This window comes from Hypanus sabinus, chromosome 14 (genome assembly GCF_030144855.1).
Source record: "Hypanus sabinus isolate sHypSab1 chromosome 14, sHypSab1.hap1, whole genome shotgun sequence".
Taxonomy (NCBI): Eukaryota; Metazoa; Chordata; class Chondrichthyes; order Myliobatiformes; family Dasyatidae; genus Hypanus; species Hypanus sabinus.
This window is the reverse complement of record NC_082719.1, coordinates 15,854,102-15,869,453: the sequence shown is the minus strand read 5'-3', so window position 1 is coordinate 15,869,453 and position 15,352 is coordinate 15,854,102. Positions and strand designations below refer to the sequence as shown.

The 15,352-nt window shown below is 42.9% G+C and overlaps 1 protein-coding gene across 1 annotated transcript in view; it reads left to right on the top strand.

The window, feature by feature from the left end:
- Nucleotides 1–15,352, top strand: part of ank2b (ankyrin 2b, neuronal) — an 801,710-nt gene that overhangs the window by 327,686 nt on the left and 458,672 nt on the right. The window lies entirely within an intron of this gene.

The following is a 15,352-nucleotide window of genomic DNA, read 5'->3' as shown; positions in this document are numbered from 1 at the left end:
AAAAATCTATCAAACTTGTTTAAATTTATTATGAATGCAAGAAATTCAATAATGCTTGAAATCCAAAGGATTTCAGCAGGTCAGGTAGCATCTATGGAAATGAATAAACAGTTGATGCTTTGGGCTGAGATCCTTCTTCATAATTTCTGATCTGCTGAGTTCCTCCACCATTTTGTGTGTGTTATGTAGAATTTATTATGCTTTCTACAGATACCAAGTTGTGTCCTTTTATTGATGGCAATTTTCTCAGTGAGATCTTAATTTTTGGGAAAAACTGATTTTTGTCAAAACCAAGCTATTCCTTTAAGACAGCCAAGATAAGTTGATAATTCTTGAAATGGAGGCCTGTGATACAATGGGAGAAGAGGGCATGTCTGGATGGTGGAGGTCCTTAATGATGGAAGCCTCCTTTTATGAGGCACCGCTCCTTGAAAATGTCTTGGATAATACTGAGGATAGTGCCCATGATGGAGCTGACTAATTTTACAACTTTCTGTAGCTTTTTTCGGTCCTATGCAGTAGACCCCACCCCTCAAATACCAGATGGTGATACAGTCAGTTAGAATGCTTACCATTGTACATCTATAGAAATTTTTTGAATGTTTTAGGTGATGTACCAAATATCCTCAAGCTCCTAATGAAATATAGCCACCGTCTTTCCTTCTTTAGAGATGCAATGATATGTTGGGACCAGGTTTAGTCCTCAGAGCTATTGACACCCAGGAACTAAGAATAGTTCACTCTCTCCACTTCTGATCCCTCTTTGAGGATTGGTATGTATTCCCTCGTCTTACCTTTTCTGAAGTCCACAATCAGCTGTTCGGTTTCACTGACACTGAGTGCCAGGTTATTGCTGCGACACCATTCCACTGGGTGGTACATCTCACTCTTGTACATCCCTCTCATCTCCATCAGAGATTCTGCCAACAATGATTGTATAAACAGCAAATTTATTGATGGTATTTGAGCTATGCCCAGCCACACAGTCTTGGGTGTTTAAAGACTAGATCAGTGGGCTAAGCACATACCCCTGAGGTGCGCCAGTGTTGATCGTCAGCAAGTTGGAGATGTTATCACCAATCCACACAGATTGTGGTCTTCCAGTTCGGAAGTCGAGGATCCAGTTGTGGAGGGAGGGACAGAGGCCCAGGTTCTGGAGCTTTTTGATCAGAACTGTCAGAATAATGGTTTTAAACACTGAGCCATAGGCAATAAACAGCATCCTGATATAGGTACTTGTATTGCCCATGTGAGCCAAGGCCATGTGGGGAACCGTTGAGATTGTGTCCTCTGTGGACCTATTGCGGAGCTAGGCAAATCACAGTGAGTGCATGTCCTTGCTGAGGCAGGAGTAAACTCTAGCCATGACCAACCTCTCAAAGCACTTCATAACCACAGATGTGAGTGCTACTGGACGATAGTCATTAAGGCAGTTCACACTGCTCTTAGACCATAAAACATAAGAGCAGAGTTAGGCCATTCAGCCCGTCAAGTCTGCTCCACCATTCCACCACCATTCCATCAACATCCCACCAATATCCTTTCTTGTCCTGACCGATCAAGAAAGGATCAAATCCCGCCTTAAATATACCCACAGATTTGGCCTCCACTGCAGTCTGTGGCAAAGCATTCCACAGAATGACTTCTCTCTAGTTAAAAAAAATTCTTGCTCACCTCTGTTCTAAAGGGTTGCCCTCTCGTTTTTGAGTCTGTGCCCTCTAGTTCAAGATACCCCCACCATAGGAAACATCCTCTCCACATCCACACTGTCTAGTGCTTTCAAAATTCAGTCTTCTCCTATCATTTTGCCTGTTCTCCATCTCCCTCTGGTGCTCCCCTCCCCCTTTCTTTCTCCCTAGGCCCCCGTCCCATGACCCTTTCCCTTCTCCAGCTCTGTATCCCTTTTGCCAATCACCTTTCCAGCTCTTAGCTTCACCACACCCCCTCCGGTCTTCTATTATTTTGCATTTCCCCCTCCCCCTCCTACTTTCAAATCTCTTACTATCTTTTCTTTCAGTTAGTCCTGATGAAGGGACTCGGCCCGAAATGTTGACTGTACTTCCTCCTATAGATGCTGCCTGGCCTGCTGCATTCCAGCAGGATTTTGGGTGTGTTGCGTTAACCTTTAGGGTATCCTGCACAAGGACTCCCAAGTCTCTTTGCATCTCTGCATTTTGAATTCTCTCCCCATCTAAATGAAAGTCTGCCCATTTATTTATTCCACCAAAGTGCATGACCGTACACCTTCCAACATTGTATTTCATTTGCCACTTCTTTGCCCATTCCCCTAAACTATTGAAGTCTCTCTGTTTTCTCAACGCTACCCCTCCTCCACCTACCTTTGTATCATCGGTAAATTTAGCCACAAATCCATTTACCACCGAGTATAAATCACTGATATATATCATAAAAAGCATCAATCCATACACTGACCCCTGTGGAACTCCACTGGCAACCGGCAGCCAGCCAAATGGCTACTTCCTTTATTCCCACTCTCTGTTTTCTACTGATCAGCCAATGCTTCATCCATGCTTGTAACTCCCCTGTAATTCCATGGGCTCTTATTCTGCTAAGCAGCCTCATGTGTGGCACCTTCTCAAGGGCCTTCTGAAAATCCAAGTACACCACATTTACTGCATTTCCTTTGTCTACCCTGCATATAATTTCCTCAAAAAATTGCAATAGGTTAGTCATGCAGGATTTTCCTTTCAGGAAACCATGCTGGCTTTGGCCTGTCTTGTCATGTGCCTCCAGGTATTCCATAATCTCATCCCTAACAATTGATTCCAACAACTTCCCAACCACTGATGTCAGGCCAACAGGTCTATAGTTTCCTTTCTGCTGCCTCCCACCCTTCTTAAGTAGCAGAGTAACATTTGTAATTTTCCAGTCATCCGGTACAATGCCAGAATCTATCAATTCTTGAAAGATCATTGTTAAACGCTCTGCAATCTCTCCGGCTACTTCCTTCAGAACCAGATGGTGCATTCCATCAGGTCCAGGAGATTTATCCACCCTCAGACTACTAAGCTTGCTGATCACCTTCTCAGTCGTAATTTTCACTGCACATATTTCACTTCCCTGACACTCTTGAATGTCCAGTATACTGCAGCTGTGTTCAACTGTGAAGACTGCTGCAAAATACCCATTCAGCTCCTCTGCCATCTCTGCATCTCTCATTACAATATTTCTAGCATCATTTTGTATTGGTCCTATATCTACCCATGACTCTCTTTTACCCTTTATATGCTTAAAAAAAGCTTTTAGTATCTTCTATGATATTAGTTGCCAGCTTCCTTTCATAATTCATCTTCTCCTTCTTAATGACCTTTTAGTTTTCTTCTGCAAGTATTTGAAATCTTCTCAATCCTCTATCTTCCCACTAGTTGTGGCTTCCTTGTCTGCCCTCTCTATTGCTTTTACTTTGGCTCTGACTTCATTTGTCAGCCACGGTAGTGTCCTTCCATTCGCTAGTGTCCATACGCTAGTGGATCTATGCTACGAGTCCAGGGGGCAGACCTTCTCCCTGTCCTCAGTAGTTCAGCCTGAGTCCAAAAGGAGTTCAGTTTCCATGTGCTGACAGCGAGGAGGCTTGCTGTTGGAGAGGCTATGCATTGGCAGGGAGAGTCTTATTCATCTCTCCTTTTTGCAAGCCTGATAACCAGCAGTGGAAGCTGAAAGTGAGAGTGACAAGCACTCCTCACAACACTACCACACGACGCGCCACAACAGGTATTTGACACCATTAAAGCAAAAGAGAGGCCAAATAATATTGCATAAATTAGTGGGAAGGTAAAGGATTGGGAAGCTTTTAAAAACCAACAGAAGGTAACAAAAAAGTCATAAAGAGAAAAAATGGAATAAGAGGGGAAGCTAGATGTGATATAAAAGCAGATACTAAAATTTTTCCAGGTATTTAAAGAGTAAAAGCAGGGAGAGAGTTAATCTCAGCACAGGAAGATGACACTGGAGAAGTAGTAACAGGGAATAAAGAAATGGTAGAGGAACTTAAGAATTTTGCAATAGTTTTCACTGTGGAGGACACCAGCAGAATGCCAGATAGGTGAGATTGCCAGTAGGCAGAAGTGAGTGCAGCTGCTATTACTAAGTAGAATGTGCTTGGGAAGCTGAAATGTCTGGAAGTAAAACACAAAAATACAACTGCAGATGCTGTGGATCAAAGAATACGTACACAACGTTGGAAGAACTCAGCAGGTCAGGCAGCATCCATGAGAAAAGAGTAGCCAACATTTCGGGCCGAAACCCTTCATCAGGAATGTCTGGAAGTAGATAGATTGCCAGGACCAGATGAACTACATCCTAGGGTACTGAAAACAGTAGCTGAAAAGATTGTGGAAGCATTAGTAATGATCTTTCAAAATTCACTAGATTCTGGAATGGTTCTGGATGACTAGAAAATTGCAAAATACACTTCACTCTTTAAGAAGGAAGGAAGTAACAGGCCAGTTAGCCTGAATACAGTGGTTGGAAATATGCTGGAGTCTATTTTTAAGAATTAGGGTTTGGGGTACTTGAAGACAGATGACAAAATTGACCAACGTCAGCATGGCTTCCTTAAGGGGAAATCTTGCCTGATAAATCTCTTGGAATTATTTGAGAGAATAACAGGCAGGATAGACAAAGAAATGTCAGTGGATGGTTTATACTTGAATTTACAGAAGGCATATGATAAGGTGGCACATATAAGGCTGCTTAACAAGATAGAGCCTATGGTATTATGGGAAAGATATTAGCATGAATAGAAAGTTGGCTGACTTATAGGAAGCAAAAAGTGGGAATAAAGAGGGCTTTTTCTGATTGGCTGCTGAGGATATGTGTTGTGCTACAGGGACCACTTCTTTTCACGTAATATGTCAATGATTTGGATGAAAGAATTGATGGTTTTGTGGCCAAGTATGCAGACAATACGAAGAAAGGTTGAGGGGCCAGTAGAATTGAGGAAGCAGGATGTCTGGAGAAGGACCAAGACAGATTGAGAGAATGGATAAAGAAGTAGCAAATGGAATAGAGTGTATGGCCAGTGACACACACAAAATACTGGAGGAACTCAACAAATCAGGCAGCATCAATGGAAATTAATAAACAGTTGAAGTTTTGGCTGAGGCCACCTTCAGGACTGAGAAGGAAGGGGTGAATATGCAAGAATAAAAAAGTGGGGGAGGGGAATGGGACTAGCTGGAAGGAGATAGGTGAAGCCGGGGGGGGGGGGGGGGGGTGGGAAAGGTAAAGGGTTGGAGCATAGGAGTGGACCATAGGAGACAGGGAAGGAGGAGGGACCAGGCAAAAATAATTGGCAGGTGAGAAGGAGCAAAAGATCAAAGTGGGGAATAGGGGAGTGGAGAAAATTGTTTCCTGAAAGAAGACATTAATCTACATGCCATCAAGTTGGAGGCTACCCAGACTTGCTATAAGGTGTTGTTCCTCTACAATCTGGGTGGCGTCATCTTGGCACAACATCTCATTGAAATGGGAATCAAAACACTTGGCCACTGGGAAGTGCTGCTTGTGGTGGTTGGTGCGGAGGTCTCGACGAAATGATCCCCCAATTCATGATGGGTCTCACCAATGTAGCGGAGGCCCCATTGGAAGCACTAGACACAACAGTAGATTCACACTGGAAGGATTGCCTGGGCCCTGAATGGAGGTGAGGGAGGATGTGTATGGGCAGGTGAACACTTAAGTCACTTGTAGAGAGAAGTGCTCGGAGGATTGAATGGACAAGGGAATCACAGAGGGTGCAAATCCTGCAGAATGTTTAGTGGTAGGATTCTTTTGGAGATGGCAGAAGTTGTTGTGCATAATGTATTGGATGCAGAGGCTGATGGGGTAGTAGGTAAGGACAAGAGGAGCTCTATCACTAGTGGGAAGATGGGATGAGAGGAAATGTACGCAAAATAGAGGGGATGCAGGTGAGAGCAGCATCAATAATGGAGGGAGGGAAACCCACTTCTTTAAAAGAGGAGGACATTTCTGATGTCCTGGAATGGAAAGCAAAGAGGAAAAGAAAGGGAATGATGTGCACCTTGGCTGGTCATGCACTTTGATAGAAGGAATAAAAGCATGAACAATTTCCTAAATGGGGAAGAATTCAGAATTCAGAGATGCAAAGGGATGTAGGAGTCCTCTTGTATGATTCCCTGAAGTCAATGATAAGGAAGGTACATGCAGTTTTAGCAATCATTTCAAGAGAACATAGAACATATAGAACATAGAACAGTACAACAGAGTACAGGGCCTTTGGCCCACAATGTTGTGCCGACCCTTAAACCCTGCCTCCAATATAACCCTCCACCCTTCCATATATTCCTCCAGCTAGTTTGCTGCTTACAATCCTCCGTGTACTCAAATCTGGCCACCTCCAGAGCCAAGAAAATCCAACAGCCTGAGGGTGTGCTAATCTTCCAGGCCACATCCTTGGCATATCGAGAAATGGCTGGTCATGAGGCCCTGGGGGTGGGTCCCATTTCCTGAAAGAACTGAAATCAGTGTGTAACTCCAGGTCAAGATCTTCAAAAGAACCTTGAAAGGGAAAAATTGAGATATCAAAGATAGAAATAAAGCTATTTCTGAAGATACAAGCAAAGGTGTTGCCATCAACCTAAACTCTGCTCCCTTTTTTATCGAGGCCCTTATCAAAGAAAAGACAGAGTCCAGGGAAAGTTTAGAATAATGATTCTGGGAATAAAAGGATTAACGTATAAGACCATAAGACATAGGAGCAGAATTAGGCCATTTGGGCCATCGAGTCTGCTCCACCATTCAATCCTGGCTGATCATTTTTTCCCCCTCCTCAGCCCCACTCCCCAGCCTTCTCCCTGTAACCTTTGATGTCATGAAAATCAAGAAAATGTCAAGCTCTGCCTTAAATGCACCCAACAACCTGGCCTGCACAATAAATTACACAAATTCTCCACTCTCAGGCTAAAGAAATTTTCTGCATCTCTGTTTTAAATGGATGTCCCTCTATCCTGAGGTTGTGCTCCCTTGTCCTAAGACTTGCCCACCATGGGAAACATCCTCACTAAATCTACTCTGTCTCGGCCTTTCAACATTCAAAGGATTTCAATGAGATCCTCCCTCATCCTTCTAAATTCCAGCAAGTACAGAGCAGGAGCTATCAAACGTTCTTCACTTGATCACCCCTTTCATTCTTGAAATCATCCTTGTGAACCTCCTGTGAACCCTCTCTGATGCCAGCACATCTTTTCTTAGATGAGGAACCCAAAACTGTTCAATACTCCATCACTGGGCCCTTTTAAAGCCTAGCATAAGTCCCTGCTTTTGTATTCTAGACTTCTTGGAATGAATGCTAACATTGCATTGACCGCTTTCACCACCGACTCTTCCTGCAAATGAACCTTTAGGGTGTTCTGTACAAGGGCTCCCAATTTCCTTTGTATCTCAGATGTTTAGATTTTCTCTCTATTTAGAAAATAGTCTTCATATTTATTTCTACTACCAAAGTGCATGACCATGCATTTTCCAACATTGTATTTCATTGGCAACTCTCTTGCCCATTTTCCTAATTTTTTAAGTCCTTCTGCACCCTACCTGTCTCCTTAACACTACCTGTCGCTCCACCAATCTTCATATCATCTGCAAACATGGCAAGAGAGCCATTTATTTCCTCATCTAAATCACTGATATGCAGCATAAAAAGAAGCGATCCCAACATTGAACCCCTGTGGAACACCACTAGTTACTTGTTGCAACCAGAATAGGATCCTTTTATTCCCACTCACTGCCTTCTTTCGGTCAATACTCTAACCCTGCCAGTGGCTCAGAATCAGAATCAGAATCAGGTTTATTATCACTGGCATTTGTCGAGAAATTTGTTAACTTGCAGCAGCAGTTCAATGCAATAAAAGGTAAGTCTCTCTCTCTCTCTCTGGCTATCCATCCCATAGGATGATGGTTCCTTTCAGTCAGTTAGTGGGGTTTGATATGTGCTTGAAGATACCCCACTCCTCAGAAAGGAACAGCGTGTGTGTGCAACACACACAAATTACTGGTGGAACACAGCAGGTCAGGCAGCATCTATAGGAAGAAGCAATGTCAACGTTTCAGGCCAAGACCCTTTGTCAGTACGAAGGGTCCTGACGAAGGGTCTCAGCCCGAAGCATCGACATTGCTTCTTCCTATAGATGCTGCCTGGCCTGCTGCATTCCACCAGCATTTTGTGTGTGTTGTTTGAATTTCCAGCATCTGCAGATTTCCTAGCATGTGTGTGAATGGATTTTAGGTTGCACAGGTCCAGACCTACCCTCTCGACATCCCCTCCAGATCCAGCAGCATGGTGGGGTCCAAGATGGCTGGGGGAAGTTCTGTTGCAGTCAATGGCCAGATCAAACTTCGATGCAAGGGATGCCCTTTCTGCACTTCACGGTATGTGTTTGCTAGATGGCCGTTGACCCTACGAGAAGGTTCATCTGCCCTTTGATAGGTTGTTTTTTTGTCTTGCAGAGTGTCTAGCCGTCCTCCTCACCAGGCAAACCCGGTGAGGGAGCCGGTTTAGTCGCTGACCATGGGTTACATGGTACCAGCAGCATTCAGACGAGTGACCTGACCTTAATAAGTATCTAAATCAATTACCGTAGATGTATATTGAATTGATTCACAATTGTGCGAAAAACAGAAACAATATATATTAAAAAGTGAGGTAGTGAGGAATCAGATGGCAGAGGGAAAGAAGCTATTCCTGAATCACTGAGTGTGTGCCTTCAGGCTTCTGTACCTCCTGCCTGATGGTAACAGTGAGAAAAGGGCAAGCCCTGGGTGCTGGAGGTCCTTTATAATGGACGCTGCCTTTCTGAGACACTGCACCTTGAAGATGTCCTGGGTACTTTGTAGGCTAGTACTCAACTTGAAGCCACCTAAATTTACAACACTCTGCAGCTTCTTTCGGTCCTGTGCAATAGCATCCCCTTGCCCATTCCACACAGTGATGCAGCCTGTCCGAATGCTCGCCACGGTACATCTATAAAAGTTTTTGAGTGTATTTATTTATGTACCAAATCTCTTCAGACTCCAAATGAAGTATAGTCCGTAATCAACCAAAGCAATCTAAAAGCATAGGTTGGTCACTTGTACACTGAGGCATTGTTAAAAGCCACTGAATTGTTGAAGTGAGTAAATAGCTTCTTTTGCAGCAGTAAAAACTGATGAAGGGCTTTTCTCAATGAAAAAGAATGTTAAAGTAAGGAAGATCAGTGAGTTTAAATGGCCTTAATATAGTTTGTCCTAATTTTTTTGTCATTTTATACTGCAGTGCATTAATAGTCAAGTTACTTTTTAATCTGTTCATTTGTAGCAACAGAAACATTTAAGGTGACATACTTACCCTAAATATTTCTAAAGTGACCTCATTGATAAAGAATTATTCCAAACTGTCATTTTACTTACCTGTAGCCAGCATGTCAGAGCATCATGGGGTGTCCCATAATACGTTTTGAGAATAACCAGAATTTATTACATGTTGTGGTTATAGCCATTCAACAAAGAAATGGGCTCTTTACCACACCATGTCCATTTGAATGTCAAGTACCCATCTTTACTATGGTGAGAAAGAAATCGATGTTCATGGCATCAGGTTGGAGGCTATCTAGATGGAATACAAAGAGTTACTTCTCCAGCCTGAGTGTGGCCTCATCATGGCAGTAGAGGAGGCCATGGACTGACATGATGGAATGGGAATGGAAATATGTTCCATCTGGGTAGCTTCCAACCTGATGTCATGAACATCGATTTTTTGAAATTCCAGTAATTGCTCCCCCTTTTACCATTTCCCATTCATGTTTCCCTCTCAGAATCAGAATCAGAATCAGACTTTAATCGCCAAGTACCTGTGCACATACAAGGAATTTACTTCCGGCAGATGTTGTCTCTCTGCTCATAACAATAATAATGATAAATATAAATGAAAATATAGATTATACATACAAGTAGTGCAATCCAAGTAATAGTTAGCCGACAGTTAACAGTTAACAGTTCAGCAAAGTGACCGCAGTCAGGAAAAAACTTCTCCAGTGCCTATTAGTCTTAGTCTGGAGGGATCTGAAGCGCTTACCAGATGGAAGCAGTTCAAATAGTCCATGCGCAGGATGGAAGGAGTCCTTTATGATGTTTCCCACCCTCTTCTTCAACCTGTAAGAGTACAGGTCCACAATAGAGGACGTTATTTTATCTCTCACCTTATTTTGTTACCTGTCCATCACCTCCCTTTGATGTTCCTCTCCCTTCCCTTTCTTCCATTGTCTTCTGTCCTCTCCTCTCAGATTCCCTCTTCTGCAGCCCTTTATCTCTTTCACCAACTTCCCAGCTCTTTATTTTGTACTCTCCTGGTTTCATCTATTCACCCATTAGCTGCCATTTTGTATTTCTACTCTTCCCTTCCCCCACATTCTCACTCGGATTTCTCCCCTTCCTTTCCAGTCCTGATGAAGGGTCTCGACCCGAAACATTGACTGTTTACTCTTTTCCATAGAAGCTGTCTGGTCTGCTGAGTACCTCCAGCATTTTGTGTGTGTTGTTCAGGTTCTTGGTAAATGTCTTTGTACTCTCTTCATAGACTCCACGTCCTTCCTTTTACAGGACAACCAGAAATGTATGTAAGATTGAATTAATGGGAGATACTGCCAATAGTATTCCATTTCCACGCATTATAGTTCCAAATATCTGTAGCTTATTTGTTTAGTTTCAATTGAACTTGTCTCAATACTAATTATGTGAAATCAGTACGGTCCTCTGCAAGGTAATCTTGTACTGCATTTAGAAATTAGCAGATATAATGTGGGCATAACTGAGTTGTTGCTGAAAGAAGATCAAAGCTTGGAGCTTTACATCCAAGGATATACACTAAAGGGGTGGCATGGCACTGCCAGTAAGATGCAAAATCAAAACCTCAGAAAGAAGTGATGTAGGGTCAGAAGATGTAAAATCCTTATGCTTAGAGTATGAACCTTACACATTTCCTGTCCCTCCACATGTAGATTACCATGTGATTTTAAAGGGATCAATCCTGTCTCTATCAAGTTACCCTTTTACTCCTAGTATACTTTTAGAATACTTTAGGATATTCCTTTATCTTATCAGCCCTTTTTGCCCTCCTAGTACCTTATTAAGTGTTTACCAGCATTCCTTATACTCTTCAACAGATTTGCTTGATCCCAGATGCCTCTTTCTGGCTTGTCTTTTGTTCCTGACCACACATCAATATTCAAAAGGTACATTTAATGCCAAAGAAATGTATAGAATATACATACTGAAATGCTTTTTCTTCGCAACCAGCCACAAAACCAGAGAAGTGCCCTAAAGAATGAACAACAGTCACCCCCCCCCCCCCAGCTCCCCCCTCCCATGCATAAGCGGCAGCAAGCAACAATCCCGTCTCCCCCCACCGGCAAGAAAAATAGCATTGGCATCCGCCACTGAGCACTCAAGTGTGAGCAAAGCAACAGTAAAGACGCCAACTTGCAATGTAAAGACTACATTGTTCACCTGGCATTCAACATACCACAGGTTCTCTCTCTCTCCTTAATAAAGGAGAAAGAAGTTTCTCTGTTTTCTCTGTTTTCACAGTGAGCAGAGAGACATAACAAACAACTCGCTGGTTTATGATGTAAAAAACCCGTCATGTCGCTTTTTTTGAGCTCAGTGCCCAAAGATCATGAGTCTCTGAGCACACAGCCACAGATATTCTGACTCCCCCAATGACACATGGTTCTCTTATCATGACACTGACCCTTGATCTGCCCGTATCCGGAGGCCTGAGATCCTAGGCTTCTAAACTCGAGCCCAATACTTAGGCCAAGCCCTTGGCATGCCAAACATCAGCCAGTCCTGAAACCCTGAAAGCAGATCCCATTCCCACAAAGAACCGTAGTCAGCATGTAACTCACAGACAGGGTCTTCAAAAGAACCTTGAAAGGGAAAAATAAAGATATTAAAAATGGAGATAGAGCTATTTCCGAAGATGTAAGCAAAGGAGTTGCTGTTTAGTGCCGTTAACACTATGTTCCGCCTTCACATTTGTCTAATTTGCCTAATTTTGCCAGCCATGCCTTCACTCTTAACAGGAATATGCTGGCCCTGAGCCAGCTTCCTTTTGAAAACCTCACATTTGATACCTGCTGATCAACATTTGCAAGTTACTGTCTGATGCCATTGAAATTGGCCTTTCCTCAATTACGGACTTTAACTTGAGCATCAGTCCTATCTTTTACCATGAATATCTTGAATTATTATTATTACAGTCACTGGCCCCAAATGCTCCCCCACCACATATCATCCACTCGCCTAGCATCAGGCTGCGCGTAGCCCTTTCTCCAATAGCTCTCCCACATATTGCTTATATAAACATGGAGCTGTGAGATAACGTGACATTCTTTCTTACTTCAAGCAAGGTGAAGTGCAGATATCCACAAATAGAGGTAAAAAACCACAAAGAATGACAAAAAGCAATAGAACCTCAAAAGGTCCCCCCTCCCCCCTCCCATACACAAGCAGCAGCAGAACAACAACCCTCCCCACTTCTTCTTCCTCAACTTCTTCCAGCAGAAAGTGTCACCCCCCCCCCCCACCACTCACTAAACCCACAGAGACCATGACCTATAGACCAAAGCTACTGGCTTCTGTCTATCCTAACACCTCAACATCTTGTCAGTCTCTCCCTCTCCCTCTCCCTCTCCCTCTCCCTCTCCCTCTCCCTCTCCCTCACCCTCCAGTGTGTAGGACACTCCCAAGTCCAAATGGGAAACACCCGGGTAGGTAGTGGAGAATGACAGAGCTAAGATCCTGTGGGACTTCCAAATACTGGAAGCAGGTACTGGCCAACCCATCAGACATAGGAATACTGGAGAAGGAACAGAAGAAAGCAATAGTTCCAGATGTGGCAAACCCGAATGGCAGTAACATCAGGAAGAATTTGAGAAGCTGGAGAAGTACCAGGGCTTTAAAGAGCAGATAGGAAGGATGTGGAAGTTCAAAGCCAGGGTAATCCCAGTGGTGACAAGAGCACTTGGAACTGTGACACTTGGACTGGGAGAGTAGCTCCAACAAATCCTGGGAACAACGTCTGTGATCTCGGTCCAGAAGACCAAACTACTAGAAACAATAAGAATACTGCGCTGAACCCTCAAACTCCCAGGCCTCTGGTAGAGGATCCGACATTGAGGGAAAACTACATACGGAGTGAGAAAAATAAGGATAATAATACAACTACTATCTAGGCATCCACAGTACAGGAAATTTAAAATTTTCCCATTCAGATCCAAAGGTTTAATTGCTGTGGAGGATTTCTTACTCTTTCCTGACAGGGGGGATCACTGCTTGGCAGATGAGAAATGTGGTTGTGAAACAAACTCAGGTTCTGGGGACTCTATGGTGTTGTAAGAGTCTGCTCCGGGACTGACAGCTCTGGATGCCTTTCTTATCTAACAATTGGCTCTACTCTACTGAACTGACTGATCAATCACCTCCAAATGATACTGATATCCACTGGGGAGGAAAGTGGTCCACTTCAGTCTTTAATCTTTCCAAGTACCCACTTTTGATCACCTTTGATGTCCCTCACTAGAATTGCTTGTGAAGGAGTTAAAGATCAAACCTCCTTCTTTGAGGAGCCTTCAATTTGTCTCGGCTGTCTTGCATACTCTTTCTGATATTGGGTTTGAAGAGATCCAAGTATAAACACAAAGAGCAACCCAGGAACAACACAGCTGGTGAGTTGTTGGTTGTGGAGTGCACTGCACTGTGATATGCAAGGAGGAGATTGGCAATCTTCTGATTCAGTGTCAGTGTAGTGTGTTCTGCTGACGTTACCCCTTGTGCGTTCTTTAGACTCTAGACAAATAATCCATTTCTAGTTGTGTGGTACAGATGTAATCTGTCTTACACCATTTATTTACCAAACGACTGAAACTGTTCTACAACAAACTATAGTTCGTTATCACTGACTAAGTGTTCTGGAACACCAGTCCTTGAACAGATGCTTCTTAGCATCTCAGCTGTGTCTGAGGCGATCGGGCACGCCTCTGTGCACTTTGTAGGTGCATCCACTATTACCAAGAAAATTGTGCCCATGAATGGTCCAGCAAAATCTACACAAATCTTTTGCCAGCAGTTCTTTTACAAGCAGTTCCCAAGGATGGAAAGGCACTATTGGCATCTCAACAGTGCATTGCAAAACTTTGAGACAATGCTTTCATTTTGACCATGTCTAGATAGTTGGCAGTCAACAAATGGTGTAAAGGAATCTACACTGGACTTCGAGGTGAGTGATCCCCAGTTCGAATCCAGATGGCTCCTTGCACACTTTCCATTCATGCTGGGTTGAGCATCGAGCTAGCAACCTGGCCTCGTAAAGAACAGACAAATGCTAAAGAATAGCAAGGTTGCCACCAATGTGGCACAGGATGTGAAGAGGAACTCAACTAGATGACCAACGTGTAGCTCCTCCAAATTTTAGCTCTCGGCTTGGATGGTACAACAACTCTTATGCTGCATGTAAGGCAACCACTATCAAGGGCAAGTTCATCCCAGCATTGGTAAAAATGGGGGAACTGCACATTCCAGCCATTTGGGGTTGCCATGTTGACCTAAGACGGTGTGAGGATCTTACTAGTTTTCTTTTGAATCATCTCTGCTGTAATAAGGAAACTTTCAATTTGCATTAGGGAGAATATGTTAAGACGAATATCCTCTTGTAAATGTTTCAGTTATTTCCTTTTCCAACGGTAAAGGGAACAATCCATCAGCATTTCCATGATTAGTTGTCCTTTTGAGTTTGATCTTGTAATTGTGTCCGCCAAGAAACAGAGCCCATCTCTGTATTTGTGCTGCTACTGTTAGTGAAACAGCTTTCTGTGGATTGAAAATGATGATCCTAGATTCAAAGGACATATTTGATAGTGGTTCTATGGAAGAAATCTTAGAAATCTTGTTATTTCTTCATAATATTTAACTCATTGTGCTTTAACAATTCTGAGTTAAGATTTTAAAAAATACATTTAAAGTGGGATGAGGTTAAAGAATTATATTTTAGATACATGAATCAAGGAGGAAATCACAAGAAACTGTAGAATGTTATTTGACTAGCTATTTTTGGCTTTTATTGATACTCCATGTTATTTGATGCACAGTGTGCTTTATATTTGCAGAAATCCAGATTTTCTGTCTGTTATAACTGACTTTGTCAAGTAAATCGTGTGCTGTGCTGCCTTTCATGTTTACTTCCAGGTGAACACTTCCTTTAAAATTCAATTTTTAGATGTTATTGCAAGTATATCACTGGTGCTGGTTTTTACCAGCTAATGGAACAGCTGTAATTAATTAT